The sequence below is a fragment of the Euprymna scolopes genome, chromosome 26 (assembly GCF_053919585.1).
Source record: "Euprymna scolopes isolate OS-2025 chromosome 26, ASM5391958v1, whole genome shotgun sequence".
Lineage (NCBI taxonomy): Eukaryota > Metazoa > Mollusca > Cephalopoda > Sepiida > Sepiolidae > Euprymna > Euprymna scolopes.
Window position 1 is genome coordinate 5,424,607 of NC_136507.1, and position 16,032 is coordinate 5,440,638.

The window sequence follows — 16,032 nt, forward strand, 5'->3', positions numbered from 1 at the left end:
GTATGGACAGCTAAAAAGGCTCTGATCCATCTTACCATTTGTGATTGAAAGTCATAGGCCTGGAGATATATATCAGAAATTAATGATTCACTGAGTCAAGAGCTTTATAAAGTCAAGAAGGAAACGTCAGCATCATCATCATCATCCATGATTTTAGTGATCAATTCGTTTATTAACATCCTGCGATTTGTTAAGCAGGATCTCTTTGCTGCAAAGCCTTGTTGGATTTGAAAGATTGATGATGTGGTCAGTAGATGAGCTCTTCATTATTGACATGAGAAGAATCTCAAAGACTTTGCAGACAACAGAAGTGAGTGAGATCATTCTGTATTTGATTCAATCTTTTCCATCATCCTTCTTGAAAATGGAACAAGTAGTCACTGATTGCAAGTCCTCAGAAATGTCACTAGTTTCAAAGGATAGATTAAAGAGTGAACAATAGACGAAGTAGGTGCCTGTAGTAATTTTGGTTGAAGACAGGGCTCTTATTTGCATTTAGCGACTGAAAAGTTGCTAAACATCATCCAGTGAGATAACAAACTTTTGCATCATTTGAGTTTATCTAAAGAACAGTGAAGCATCTCAGCCATCGTCATTTCCGTAAATTTCAGAAAATACATCAGCAAAAACATTGTATTATTCACTGGCTTCGTCCATATAGGAACCACTTTTTCCCCTCAGTTTAACAATTTAATTATTCAATCAACTGTTGACATGAGCAAAGAAGCATTTTGAATTGTAGTACAACTGTTGTTCACTCTTCCCATTCGATTGCCTTTTGTCTTGTTCAATATAAACTGTATTTTTCTTTTAAAACTTATAGATCTCTAAGGTCTTCGGAGAACCACTATTTTGAAATTCTTTCAAGGTGATTCAGTATTCTTCAGAGGAGTCAAGAATTTTTTATTGCTTCAGGAGTACTGCCAGGTGAGTAATATGGTATGTATGAAGGTCCACCAAAGAATCCATCACCATGAGTGATGCAGCCATAGGAGTTTGCAGCATTGGATTGAGCCTGAATGTTGGATGTCGAGTAATCATTGGTGAATTCAGGGCAGTGAGAGATATAGACACTCAAAACTACAAAACCGAATTTATGACCTTGACTGGGATGTCGCAAAAACTGGCCTGGGCCAAGTAGGAAGAATCCTTGATCTTGAGCAACAATATAACCTTGTCAGGAGGTCAAACTCAACAGAGTTATCCCAGTCAGTCACAAAGTCTATGGTATCCTAAGTCACAGACACTAATATGATGTGGCAGGTTTGGGCCCCACAAGTCACAGAGTCTTTTAGATATATACCCGAGTTCCGGTACATGTGTCATCCCTTATGGCCCTTTGTGTTTACAGGTCACTGAGTCTAATAAGACCCAACGTTACTGCAATTGGATAAAACAATTATATTATCTCATACATTCTATGGGAAATTCAAGGTGAAAATATTTTCAGCAATGTTTTATGATCATTAAGAACTCCTTTTCAAATCAAAAAAAAATATACATAGGTGCTTTATAAGTACTTACCTTTTGGAAATTCCACAATTATTTCAATAGTTTTAGTAAAAATTAATTTTAACATATTAAGTGAGATTTGTCCTATTTTAATAATAATTTTAACTACATTTCAAAAAATTACCATTACATTCACATTTTATATTATGGAAACAGTCATCATCATCATCATCATCATCATCTTGTATATATATATATATATATTGTTTTTAAAATATAATTATACACTGACACATGTTTCATCATCTTCGACTCATCAGAGTGGCTGAATCTAACAAGATTCGAAAAGAAGCCTAAACCTCTACCACCGGACCATCTTGCACAACTGCTAGATTATCGCATTTTTTATGTAGATGTTTGTTTGTTTTTGTTTGCGATACTTTTTGAATAAATTCAATTATTTTTACAAAAGTGCATTTTTACCTAAATTTATTCAAAAAGTATCAGTACCAAATTGGTTAAAAGGAAAATTATTCCCAACTCGCATTTAGGTAAAAATGCACTTTTGTATAAATAATTGAATTTATTCAAACAGTATCGCAAACAATATATATATATATATATATACACATATATATATATATATATATATATATACATATATATATACATATATATATATATATATATATATATATGTATATATATATATATATATATATATATATATATATATATAGTAATAAGTTATAAAATATATATGCCGATTAAGCTACACAGAATATTCCGCGTTTCATCCACGCTAGGATTCATTAGGCTTACGCATATTCTGTGTAGCTTAATCGCCATATATATTTTATAACTGTCTACCTAGCTCTACCTACGCATTGAGCACTGTTGAAGTAAATACTTAAAGTTTACGCATAAATTTATACTTTCGTATATTAATTTATGTGATTAAATGAAGTAGTTATATATATACACACACACACACACACACACATATATATATATATATATATATATATATGGTAAATTATAAAAATATATGGCAATTAAGCTACACAAAATCTTACATGGTTCATGCATGTAAGAAATCAGCAGATTTATATATATATATATAAATTAAAACAAAAACAAAAACAGTGAAATGAGAATGGGTTATTTTTGAGTCACCAAAATTCAAGAATGTTATTGTTATTTTCGACATCATTGACCATGCATATCAACCAGTTTTACTTCCTAATTCAATCAATGAAATGTTTGGACAATTTTTATCTTAAAAATGATAAAAAGTTCGTAATATTTCTTAATTTTATATAAATGTAAATAAAATCCAAATGAATCTAAAAAATACTGTAGGAAATTGAAGAAAGTATAGTACCTGTTCTCATACTACAATTCATTTTTTTCTGTCCTTGATCAGTGAATAAACATCCGTTTCGATTGAGACAATTTTTATTTTTGTCCCAACCCAGAGTGTCCTTTTGTGATTTTCTCCTTATTAAAAATTGACTTTGTGTTTAAATCTTGTATCATGAGGAGGCATGTAAATAGGGTTCCAAAATGGAGTCTCACTTGTTTTGGTTTTCCTTTGTCTTATGATACTTTAAATGCTTTTCTTATTTTGTGATTTTATTAAAAGTTTTTTGGTCTTCAACATTTAAATACCTTCAAATATTTATTAGTACTCTAAATCGTATTTTTTGTATAAAGATGATTGCTAGATTATTTGGTTTTTGTAGGTCTATGATTTGTAACAAATTTCATGAAATTCTGATCATTAGTTGATTTTTGCAGGATTTGATAAACATGGGAATGTCTTTGCTTTCAAAATGATGTATACACATATACTTTTGTTATTGTCCCCATTTACAATGCCTCCCCACGGGACAGAGTTAGACACCAGGGTCGTTTTTTAACGTGGAGAAAAGGTACAAAAATAAAAATTGTCTCAGTCGTGAAGGATTTTTTCTCCACTAACAGAGAACTAGAAATGGAAGAGCCGCATCTGAAGAACAGATACTACACTTTGATCTTGGCCAAAAGGCCAGATTGTAGTGAAATTCGAAAAATGAAATGAATATTGAATTTCAAGTGAAACCAATGGTATCAACTGAATTTTCATGTTGCAATAATGAAAATATCCAAAAATTAGAAAAAACGATAAGGTAGAAAATTAATTATTAATAGAAACAGTTTTCGAAGACAATTAGCAAAAATTAAGGTTTGCTAAATTAATCAAAGATTTTTAGTTTTCAGAAAATATTTACCTCCCTTTTGTTACAATTAGAACTCTCCTGTTTTTCTTTTTTGCAAAACTCAATTTTCATTAATTAATTTTCTACCTTATTGTTTTTCGTAATTTTTGGATATGTTCATTACTGTGACATGACAATTCAGTAGATATCATTTATTTCACTTCAATATTTCATTTTTTGCTACTTATAATGAAGAACAAAATTTTTTTAAAAATATTTAAAAAGTTTATTTTAAGCTTTTTCTTTTGAATCGTACAAAAGTTATGATGATAATATTAACTTATATTAACGTTACATCATGTTACATCATGTTACATACAGTGGGTGGTAAATCTGTGATGCGCTTTGGAGGTACCTATAGGGCACACTTGATTAGAAATAAACAGTATTGTGTCTAATATTGCCCGAGTGGGGAAGTAAGTAAATTTTTACTTTCGGACTAGGATCAAAGTGTAGTACCTATTCTCTCCTCTATTGGTGGAGAAGAAATATGTCTAGACTGAGGCAATTTAAATTTTTGTTTCAATTCAATGTCCCTTTTCAAGAACTGAATTTTCCCCACATTAAAACAGACCTTGTGTCCAACATTGCGAGGAAGCAAGTAAAAAAGAACTTTACAATGAGTGATTATTATAATAAATGCACAAACTATGGAATCAGTCGCGCTGGGTTCAAATCCTGAGATAGCTGTTTGTGTTTAACTATGCACAAACATTGTTAGGAAATGTATGAAGCCTCAATGGATGCTCAGCCACTGTAAAATAGCAACTTGTTAAAATTAAAACTGGTTAAAATGCAAAACTGCCTTAGACACATTTGAGCAAAATTTGGATCCTAACCCTAACCCATCACCTCGAAATGCCATCTTTCTTTCTCTTTCTAGATTTCTCCTGCCTATTCTATTTACTAACTGTATCCACTATTCAATCTCTCTATCTCCCCCCCCCTCTCTCTAATAATCTTGGATACAACACAAAACTGCAGTATTTTTAGGGGGGAATGGGTTACACCATTAGTTGTCATTGCGCTCACACCCACTCATATCCAAAGGGACAATACCTAGGATGGTCCCATCTATCGATCAAATAGAATCTCATATTTATAGACCACTATTTATAGATCATGCCTACAAATGGCTTCTACATTGGAACAAAAATCAAAATTGCCCCAGTCTAGAAGAATTTCTCCTTCAATACCTGAAGACAGAAAAGATGAAGAAGTCTAGCAGCAAAACAGATACTACACTATGAATCGATCTTAACCAAAAGGCAGTCACTTATGAATAACACATTTAAAATATGTGTTATTATATATATCAGAAATAAAATTCTGAATTGGGCTTTATTAATTTGAGTTTATAGAGAAATTGTGATGTTTTAGTTTTGGGAGATATTGTAGGAGCTTTTCAGTAGAAATTCTTTATTTTGGTGACAGTAACATTTGCTGGACAATGTGGGTCAGTAAATGTGACTAGACTGAATTCATGAGATAATAGTCTGGTCAAACCCTTCCCAAGCTCCCCATTTTTTTCAGGTTTGTGTCACATATCTTTACAACGTTCAGAATCACACATTCTTCTTTTCATAACACTTCTCTCTTTTCCTCTCATTGTATATGAAAATGAAGCTTTCATTTCCCACTCTGTCTATAAGCATAGCATGCCACTCTGTTTCCCCAGTCACTTTTGTATGCCCTCCCCCTCCCGTGAGTGGCACTTAAAGACTCTTATCACACGTTTTGTTTTCTTTATTTCATTACTATTGTACTCCTCACTCCTACTCTCAATACCTTAAGAAATGACTGCATACTTTTGCTTTACTTCCAAACTTACAACTTTCATAATTAAATTAACTTGAAAAAAACAAACAAAAAAAACAGTTATCGTTACATTAAAAACAATACTAATACTTCAGTCAGCTCTTGCTGATTTTGTTGCTGTTGTTGAGTGAATTAGATATCTGCACAGAACCCACTAAGATTGTGCCGCAGGATTATCTGGTCTGCATGAAGACTTCCTCATTTAAAGTAACTGTTCATTAGACTGGCAAGGTTGCAGGTTCATCCGATACAGAGAACAGCAAATGTGTACAATGTTTGGAAAGTTGCTGTTGATGCAAACAGTCGTTTGAATATAAACTGAACTAGAATAATACCTGTGTGAGGATGAGTAAACCATATTTATGTCCTAACAAAGATTAAAATCAACATACAATGCTACTAAACCTTATGTCTAGAATCCTTATTCTAATTTTGATCCAAAATCCATTGCATGATTTTTATTAAAACATATGTCTAATATTTCAGCCGTAAGCTTGGATGGAGAAACTGAAATTTGGAGAATCTTGCTTAATTGCTGTCTAATTACTACGAATCAAATTCAATGCAAATCTGAAATATTTGAATTTCCTAATGGGAGGTTGTGCCTATGTTTTGCTGCTAAAAACCCTTTAAAATTCTTCAAAGAAACTAAAGTTTGGAGAATATTTATTAATTGATGTCTACAAGGGGTGTGCAATAAGTAATGCCCCTGACCCACTTCCCATAGCAGTAGAGCAACGAAACTTGGCACAGTTATTAGTCTTTCTCTACATAGCGTTTGATGCAGCTCTGGAGACCGTTTTGTAGAACACCCCAGGTTGGTCCTCCAACCATGATGTGACTTCAGAAATCAAGGCTGCATCATCTGGAAAACGCTTTCCTTTCAAAAACAATTTCATGGCTGGGAAGAGGTGAAAATCAGAGGGTGCAAGGTCAGGAGAGTAGGGAGGATGGGGAAGGATTTCATAATCACACGCCCGTGCTTCTGATCTGGCGACATGCAAGTTGTGGACCGGAGCGTTGTCCTGCTGGAGGAGGGTACCTTTGCTGATCTTGCCCCGCCTCTTGATTTTGATAGCTTCCCTTAATTTCCTCAAAAGTGAAGCATAATAGGCTCCTGTAATTGTGCTACCCTTTGCCAGGAAATGTGTCATCACTACTCCGTCCTGGTCCCAGAAGACTGTGAGCATGACCTTGCCAGCGGAGGGCTGCACCTTGCCTTCTTCGGAGGTGGTGAGTCCAAGTGCTTACACTTCATTGACTGGGCTTTGGTCTCTGGATCATAGTGATGGACCCAGGTTTAATCCTGTGTAATCAGTCTTTTGAAAAACTTAGACTCATCTTCTTGGCACAACTCCAAATTCATCCTCGAGCACTCGACACGTTCTCGCTTCTGGAATGGTGTGAGCAATCTGGGAATCCATCTGGCAGACACCTTATGCATATGCAAATGGTCATGAATGATAGTTTCCACAGACCCTGTACTAATCTTGACATCTTGGGCTATTTGGCGAATAGTAATACGCCAATCTTCCATAATGGCAGCCTCAACTTGACGGACAGATGCCTCATCAACAGCAGAAGGTCTGGGAGCTGTTTACACAGACTTCCGGCCATATTTGAATTCACGATGCCAGCATTTTACAAGGTCATATGATGGGGCATTATCACCATAAGTTTGTTTCATTTCATCAAAAGTCTCCTGTGGTGGTCGCCCTTTCAAATACAAAAACCAGATTACTGCTCGACATTCAACAGGCTCCACTTCACACCTGACTCAGTTCAAACACCTGTAAAACAGAAACCACAATTAGTTCAGAGCTGTAATTTGCCACATAACCCGTAGAGATATAAATCATTGCACATTGTTTACCAAGCATTCGATCAGGATGGGCATTACTTTTTGCATGCCCCTCGCAAAACCAATTGTTAAAATTTCGCAAATATTTGAGATATCTGAATTTCTATGATGACCTCTCCCCTTTTTACCCTCTTTACATACAACTAAATTCAACTAAATATAGCCCATCTTTGAACTCCTTATGCTTATCAGCTGAGTTCCTAATTTCATAGGTCCTGGATATGACCTTAACCTATATCCAGTGGTGAGGTTCCAGCTTGCGGGCTTTGGGGAGTGTGGAGCCAACCTTTAATTGTCATTGCTCCCAGGTCCACTCTGACCCGGAGTGGTAGTACCTGTTAGGATCCCAACTATGGGTTGAATAGAAACCGACTTGAAAACAACAAATATATTCTATTAAAACAATTTTCTTTAAAATCTTTGGATTCAGCATTAAATAACCTGAAAAGGGTTGATATGCCGTAAAACAAAATAACCAAACCAAACCAAACCAAACCAAACCAAACCAAACCTAATTTCATTATGATCAATTAATTAATTTAGGAGTGAATTCTATACATATAGAGACATACCTAATTTTATAGAGATTAGTTCCTTTAGTTTTACATTCAAAAGAATACCTACTCATACATGTTGCAGGGTCGGTCGTCCGGGTACAATCGACCCAACAACTAACAAGGTAGACACGGGCAAAAAATAAACAGCACAAAAAAGGCAAAGAAGAATGACAGACACAGGTTGTTTGGTTAAAGACGAGGGTTCGCCTTTTATTTGCAAAGGAAGCGAAAAGTCGTATGATATGGATGCTGGTTGTTCGGAAGCTTGCACGTCATCAGAGGCTAAGGTCTCGAGGTCTAGATGTAGCATGGTTTAGGGTTGCTCGCTGGGTCTGGAAAGATTGGCTGGATGTCAGAGCAATCCGGAATGGTCGGTGGACACTGAGAACGCAGGGTCAGTGTTAAGGAACGGACAACACTGTTCCATCTCTTTCTAATATTACTCTGGCATTAATAGTGCGCTGGTATCGATTCATATGTTTAGTTTCCAGCTATTCATGTACCAGCCCCCACAAGCTGGATCATTCCACTTTACTGCATCCACAGTTTTGCACATCATATGCCGGAGTAAGGAGTCTGTCATCTTGTCATTCTAGCCGTTTGTGATTGAAGAGGCTCTTCTCTTTATTACTTTGCATGCCACATGTAGCCACGCACATACTGGAAGGTGCCCTACATGGTTTTCACACAAGGAAAATAGTCTGTCATGTTATAATATTGGGAATTTCTGGGATTGCGTTCACTCGTTTCCAGCATAGGACACCGTACTCTCTTAAAACTGTCAGGCCCAGCACACATGTACTGTCCCAAAGTCGTCTGGGTCCTTGCATTCTAGTCTGAATTAAGCTAAATGTTCCAGGACTCGAGATGCGGGCACGTCTTTGTTAACAAAGATATCATCGATGTAAGCCGACATCGTGTGGTCCACAACTTCCTCCTGTGATAGCACCTTGCTAATGATAGCCTTCATAATGAGTGAAGCCATGTTTAAGCCAAACCCTAAACGTGTCAGACAGTATCTATTTCCATCGGCCACTACCATTTGGTATGGCCACAGTGTCTCGTGAACTCGTACTTAGAAATATGCTCTCCGGAGGTCCAGCAAGATATGTTTGGTGCCACTTGCACATCTTGGCAGTGCAAACATTTGCATTTGCTGTGAATTCATCTACATGATTGTTGAATTTGCGGTAATTAATCACTGGTCACACCTTTGCTTTATTCTGTTGCATCACAGCCTTCAATAGAATTAATGCCTTGGGAGGTCCGAGTCTGTCTTCTGGGTATGGCACAAGCCAACCCTGGTCCATCCATGCCCAGAGTTCTTGATCATAATCTGGTCAAAGCTCGGCAGCCATTTGGTATCCTGGCATTCCATTATGCAGTCCTTCAGGTGGGCAGTTATCTGCCCATTTCCACACTCACTTCTGATGATCAAACAGAACAGTAAAGTCCAGTTCACTGATGGAGAGAGTCGCACACATAGAAACTTTCCCAACACTGATCTGGACTGCATCCGTAGGTCTAACAGTGATGTCTCCCAACGATTTTATCGCATCAATCCCTAACAACAGATCAAATCCCAGTGGTTTACTATGCACCAGCAGAGCATCAATCCTAACTTAGTCACTGTCGTTTGTTGAAATAGTGAGTACTCCTCTTCCGTAGCATGTGAGATGCGTCTCCAATAGTCAGGACGTCCACTTTTGATGTCTCCCAGGATTGACATCGATTTGCATCTATTATTGTATGTTAGCAGCCTGTGTCAATTACTGCCGAACACTGCATTCCATCGACAATCTCCGGAAGCGCCGCATTTAGATCTTGGTAGGGGAGTAGGTTGGTGCTTATGCCTTGTCCCTTTGTTCGTTTCATGAACAGTCCTGGCTCAACCTTGCCAACCTTACTGCATTGGTAGCAATGGTTTCCACATTTTCGGCAATTTCTCGCTATGTGACCACTGTGGCCGCATTTGAAGCAGTTTACTCCTGCACCAGGGCTATTCCCGGTCAAAACAACAGATTTACCATTTGATGGCTTTGGTCCCTGGTTGACGTCAACACTCTTGATCTAGCTATTAGGTTTCCCATGATTAGGGTCTCAATTTTTGGTGCTTGCTAGAATTCGATGGAAATGGCATCAGGGAATCCTGTGACAAACACCAGTTTGGCAAGTTGTTCTAGTCCGACTCCCTCAAAACCAGTGAGTCCAACCAATAGTCTGATATTGTTTGTGTAAATGCCCACCTGCTCGCCAGCCCATTTCACCATGGTTAACTTCCCATAGGCTGTGAATACACCATCCGTGAATGCCTCCTTTAATCAAGTCTCTATCCGTTTGATGCCCAGTTGGTCAATCTTGCTCATTTCTAATTAGATGGCTAATGCACCCCCTCCAGATACAATGGCAGCAGGCTTGCCACATTATCTTATGGAGTTTTGCTACTAATCTTAACTTTTTCAACCATGCTATTACATCTCCCTCACCAGTAAATGGCTTCACTATGTTACTGCTTAGTCGTATTTTCACCATAATAATGGCTAGAATACCTTGAAGTGTTGAAATTAAAGTTTTAAACTGCCGAATACCATGTACAATAAAAAATCTGCCATCTTTTTTCCCCAGTGACACGTGAATTAATCATACATGCAAAATGACTCCGAGTGAGCAAAAAATCTCTATACGGCAGTTTTAGAAATCTCTTGAGTCCATCCTGTTGATACTCCCTGACATTTTATAAAGCATTCGTTCTGCAAACTATAGTCACAGATCCTGCCATCAAAAGAGTACATAAATAACTTTTTGTTTCATATCAGTTGGGTTTCAAGTTTCAGTGTTGCACATGCCACCCTTAGACGCTTGTTTCCATGGCTGTTGTCATAACGGCATTACCAAAAGTATGGCTAAAATCAAAGTATGAAGAGAAGTAATGTTGATAATGACAATTTTATTGCTCCTGGACAATGATAAATAGAACCAAAGTTTCTATTAACTCTCAATCCCTCCATCACATGCACAATAATTTCTTCAAACTGTATTCTGTAAAAGATCTTCTAATAGATACACTTTGAAGTTTGAGAAACTAATTATTGGCCAAGATATGATATTTTTTTCCTTTCCCCAAAAATTCAAATTTGTCTTGAGCATCTTGTATATAAAAACCAAGATAAATAAAAACGCAGGAAACTAGTAAGTGTAGACACTGTTGAAAAAGAGACGAAATAGTAAATCACATAATAATTGTATGCAGCAAACTAGCCTAAAAGGAATACGAAAATGGATAGAACGCAGGAGAATACAGTCCACTAGAAACCATGTAAACGTTTACACTTTGAAGATGCAAACAAACGGTTACCTATGCTAAGACTATGACAGTCAAACTTTCCATCTAAAAATGAACCTTTCTCCCCAACAATGAAAGAAAGTGTTCATCAAAATGAAAATTGTATGGCAACATCTAGTGCCATACAATTATACTAACAGGATTGAGATTAATGAGCTTCCCATAAGCTCTTATATAACCATTTAACGAAATAAAGGGAGTATGTATTACTATAAGCAAACGCTAGATAATAAAAGTAGATGCATATGTGGTTCGATTCTGACCAAATCCAGGTCCCAGACAGATCTTAGATGACTACAGAACCAAGCTAAAAATCACCCACAGAAGTCACTATATTCTAGGAGCACCAGGGCATCCTGGGTCTCACAATGAATTACTTTGTCAAGTCTATAAAAAATCGTTTGAAATTGTAAAAAATAGTAAGAGACTTCAAATTCATATTGTAGCAGAGCGTGGGTATGCATATGATGGCTATAGGAGAAGTGACGTCACAGCAAGGAAAAAGAAAACTAAAAAATAAAAAGAACGTGCATACAAACCGATGGTCATGTTAGAAACACGTGGGTGACGTCACAGCCGAGACGAGAAGTCACACGTGGCTGGAGAAGGAGGAATAAAAATCTTTTGTTAAAACCTTTGAATTGAATTTCTCATTGAATTTCTTTTCTATTTGTCTCCTTTGTGACAGAGTTTACATGTTGGGTTCCTATATCTTAACACTTGTGCAAACATATACGATGTTACAATATGTAATTGACTGTGTAATTCGTAGCTCAAGAAAAAACAACTAAATAATCCCTTTACATATGCAAAATGATTGGCTTTATTTTAACAAATCAGCATTGAGATTGGAATACTGCCTGAAGATTTCCTAAATCCTATGATAACTCTGTCAACCAAGACAATTATAATGCACCACATTTCCTTGATATAAAGATGAGTTTGGTGCCAACAGCAAACCTGATAAGGGTCAGCATCAACTGCCCAGTCATCCCCAAACCCATACTTTTCTCTCCAATGGAATAAAAAGGACAGACAAGGATCGGCTTTTGAAGAATTTTTTAAAAACAATAGAATATTCTTATCTTTGTCCTGCCCACTGCCTATATTTACCTTAAAGAGAAAACAGTCTCTAAAGTTAGACAATCCAATTTTTGTGCTTTATTATTTCAAGGAGCATGTGCGACATTTCCTTTGGGATAATATAAAAAGAAACATTCTCACACCAGTGCCTCCTGGTTCCTCTCTCAATTGGCATAGTATTATAATAATCACTGTAAAATGGGTCTAAAACTGTAACGAATGAGGGACTATTAACATTTAAATTCACAATGCAAACGAGCTTACCATTCCAAATTTGGTATTATACACCCCAACGCAAAAAAGATTGTCTTGGATGCAATAAATGATTCATGTAAATGGGGAATCTCAGCCACCTTCTTCATGCAGTGGGTCTATTTCATGTTTACCCAAATGTCCCAAGGATACCTAGTCTTTGAAATATTTACACATACAGGGTGAAATGATAAAATTGTCGCCCTAAAGAAAATAACACTACAGCTTTATTTTAAAACTTTTATTTAAAAAAAATCAATCCAGGTTACTTGCTTTGATGTAGTAGAACTTGATTTGATGTAGTAGAACTTGATTTGATGTAGTAGAACTGACATCTATTCAATGTAGCTGCCTTCAGCTTCATTCACTGCTTTGATATGGGTTCAAAACTGAGAGCATGCCTTTTCCACAAGCGCCAGCAGGAGCTCAACAAATACTCGGCAGATGACGGTGATCAGGCTGGCTTTGGTGTTGTGGGATGTCATGTTGGTGATGTTCTCGATGTATGACCAAACAAAGTAGTCATGGGAGTTCAGGTTGAGTGAGGAAAGGGGCCAGTGAGAGAAGGATACAAAGTCGTAGCACTCCTGAAGCCAAGCCTGGGTCTCTTTGGACTTGTAGGCCAGGGCCGAGTCCTTCTGTTACATCCAGGGTCTGCCAGCAGCCACTTGAATCACCACACTCTTCAGCACATCCAGGTACACTTGGGTGTTGACTTTCAAGCTGACTTGGAAGATGTGACATGGCATGATGTGACCCTCATTTGAAACCACACCAAAGATCATAACCGTGGCCGGAAACTTTGTTTCCATCACCCTGGGCATGTCCTTATTATTTGTGGCAATCCAGCGATGCATTTTGAGGATGCTGGCAATAATCCTGTTGTTGGATTTTGATCGGTAGAGAGCATGAGTTGTACAATGGCACATCTCTGATCTCTCTTGTTGAACATTTTGTGACTTTCAGACATGCTAGAAGGCTCCTATCACTCTTGGGATTTGTACACAACTGGCCAACTAGTAGATGGTCTGCAACAAAAATGAAAACCAGTTTTCATCAAACAGAAATGGAATCATGTTGTCTTTTCTAGGATGACAATTTTATTGTTCCACCCTGTATATGATGAGAAAATTAAAAACATTTCCTGCCAAGTGAAAGTTTTCAATGATATGCTACTCTTTGATGACAGTGTCCTTCTACCATACATTTGAGTACTTATCGCTCTGTGCAGAAAATGAAATTATTCTTAAAAATAAATTCCAATTTTGTTAAGACGTGACTCATTTGGAAGAGTTGAAAATTATATCATCAGGAATATCCCCTTCCGATAATTTGCACAACCAAATAATCTCAAAGAATATAACTAATGCAAAGTCTGGATTTGCGTTATTTAACCAAATAGCGTGACTACATTCATTGAGTTATATAATGTCTCCTCTTGGAATCTTGTCAAAGTTCACACAAATTGAACCAAGATTTTAAGAATGCATTACAAACAAATTATTCCAGACTTGACGTCACAATCTTTGACATTAATAGAGTAACCTGCACAAGACTGAAGAAAAAACTAAAAAAAGAGAAGTTTCCTGCTGTTAAAGATGCACTGTACAACATAGCCGAATAAGAAAGCATCCGTGTATTGCCCTGAGTAACGGCACAGGCAGCAGACTTTTCACTTTTTAAACATTTGTCACATATGCATAAACATCATTCTAAATCGATCACATGAACCAATTAAACCCAACCACAGATTTATCTTTCCAGTAGATAGCCATGAACCTCTTCTATACCGGACATATTGCACACCGTGTCTGTGCAGATAGACTAACTTGCTGGATTATTTTGTACCATGTCATGGCACTACCTTTTAATTCCAACAGATTTCAACATGGTGTGTGGCTATGCACCACAGTAAAGAGGGATATGGAGTGCTCAGCAGCAGAAACCCTGTATGGAATGACATTGTGGTTACCAGCGCACTATTTTTTTTGAAGTTCCAGAGAAAGTTTTGGATGTGACAGCCTTTGTCGACCGATTGACAACAAAAATGGCCAAGATGGCATATTCTCTATCAGGGTTAAATAAAAACACACATACATACCTAAAGTGTTAGAGACTTGCACTCACGTTTTATTCATGATATGACTAGGGTGCATTCTCTTCAACCGTTGTATCATGGTCCAGAGCAAAACGTTTCGATACAGAGGTTAAAACCTGCAGCACAAGAGGAAAAATGTTTAGAAATAGCACCCTCAAACACTATGCCAGCATATATGACACATGAGGGAGTTACCCTGGAAAAAAAAAACACGATCAGGTAGACATGTCAAACCCTGGCACATGTCAGATGCCCACTTGAATCAGAGTAAAACTCTAGAACGAACAATATTACCTACTGCTCACAGTAGAGCCACCATGAAAGTGAATGCCACTTTATTATATTGTTCTGTATTGTAGTGTTGACTGTTGCTATTATCATTCACGTTTGCCGATATTGTAATAAATATGTATCTATGTACTTGGGCTTAGTCTAGTCAGTCATTATATGTTATTTATGCTTGTAAGTATTTTCCATTGCACGTTATTTCAATTAACAATAAGATCCTAATACTTACAACATGAGATTAAAAAGCCAGCGCCCTCAAGAAGGAGCATTCTAGCCTGCAAAAATGCCTGCATAGCTCCGTTGCATTCTCTGGTAGGGGCATCTCAGACGATTAGCAATAAACTAACCCCTTCTCAAAGAGAGAAAGCAAAACCTGGGAAGGTGGACCTCCTAGAACTGCACAGGAACAGAACTAGTAACATATCGCAATCGATAGCGAAAAGGTCATCACAAGAATGGTTTCCATTGTGTTGATTTTGGTGTCGAGGTAAAAAAAAGAAAAAAAAGAATCAAAAACAAAACAAAAACAGCGGCGCCGAAGATGTACGAAGTATGGATTAAAAATAAAATACTTAACCGGTTAGAAAGTCATTAGAAAGTGGTCACAGTTTTGGATATGAAAAATTGTCACAAGGAAAAAAAAAATCATTTTTTTTTTAATCACCGGTAATAGAATTCACTTAGGGTTAGGATTAGGGTTAAGAATTTTGTTCAGACCTAAATTAACCTTTTTAAAAAGTGAAAATTCAACAGTTCATCTTTAAAAGAGCGCAGAAGCATCAAACAATAATATTTGTTAATATTCGACTGTTTTTTTGTTTTTTTACCTGATTATTAAAAACAACCCGTTAATTTATCTTCCTCTTTTTGTTAACAATCGCTTTTAAATTGTCTTCTTCGTTTTATTGATCTCTTTTACTTCAAGCCACCCTTTCTCTCATTTGTATGTGGCTTTCACCCAACCCAGTAGCGCCTCCTCACTCTGTTCTCGCTCTTTTCTCTCTCTCCCAACACTTCTG

General features: G+C 36.8%; 1 pseudogene; it reads right to left on the reverse strand.

Moving 5' to 3' along the window:
- Window positions 1–3,381: 3,381 nt before the first annotated feature.
- LOC145248544 (U2 spliceosomal RNA) lies at window positions 3,382–3,513 on the reverse strand (annotated as a pseudogene).
- Window positions 3,514–16,032: the final 12,519 nt, after the last annotated feature.